The sequence below is a fragment of the Falco biarmicus genome, chromosome 7 (genome assembly GCF_023638135.1).
Source record: "Falco biarmicus isolate bFalBia1 chromosome 7, bFalBia1.pri, whole genome shotgun sequence".
NCBI lineage: Eukaryota > Metazoa > Chordata > Aves > Falconiformes > Falconidae > Falco > Falco biarmicus.
In genome coordinates, this window is record NC_079294.1 from 61,577,396 (window position 1) to 61,578,058 (window position 663).

The following is a 663-nucleotide window of genomic DNA, read 5'->3' on the forward strand; positions in this document are numbered from 1 at the left end:
CAGAGCGGCAGAAAACAGCGTCTCGGCGTGTGTGTGTGCCTTTCCCCCCGCCCCCCCCCCCCCGCATGCTGGTGCTACCTTTTCGGAGAGGAGGGGGCATAGGTGACCTCCCCCGCTCTGGTCCTGCACACTCGAGGGGAGGGAGCTGTGCGGCCGGAGGATTGGGAGGGGGGGGCACACATCGGGTTTGGAGCTGCGCGGGGACCAGGAGGGGCGAAGGGGCGAGTCACAGTGCGCGGTGCCCCCGCGGGAGCGCAGGGCGGGACGGGGCCGCGGCAGTACCCGCGCCCCGACGGCCCCGGACCCGTGGGAACCGGCCCGACCCGGCCGGCAGCGGCGGGGCCGCAGCGCCACCTGGCGGCTCGGCGCGGCACGGCATGGTGTGGTCTGGCATGGCTCGGCGCGGCACGGCACCCTACAATGCCAAGGCCAGGTTGGCTTCTGTCAGGAGCCACCTTCCCGGCCAGAAGAGCCTCTGCGGCGGCCAGGGGCCCTACACCCACCCGCCCGGACCGCGGCACCTCCTGATCCCTTTCCCCGCACCCTACAGCCCCTTCCCTGCACCCTGTGGCACCCCACACCCCCTGTCCTGCACCCCACGGCAGCCCACATCTCCTCCCCCGCCCCCTACAGCCCCTTCCCTGCGCCCTATGGCACCCTAAA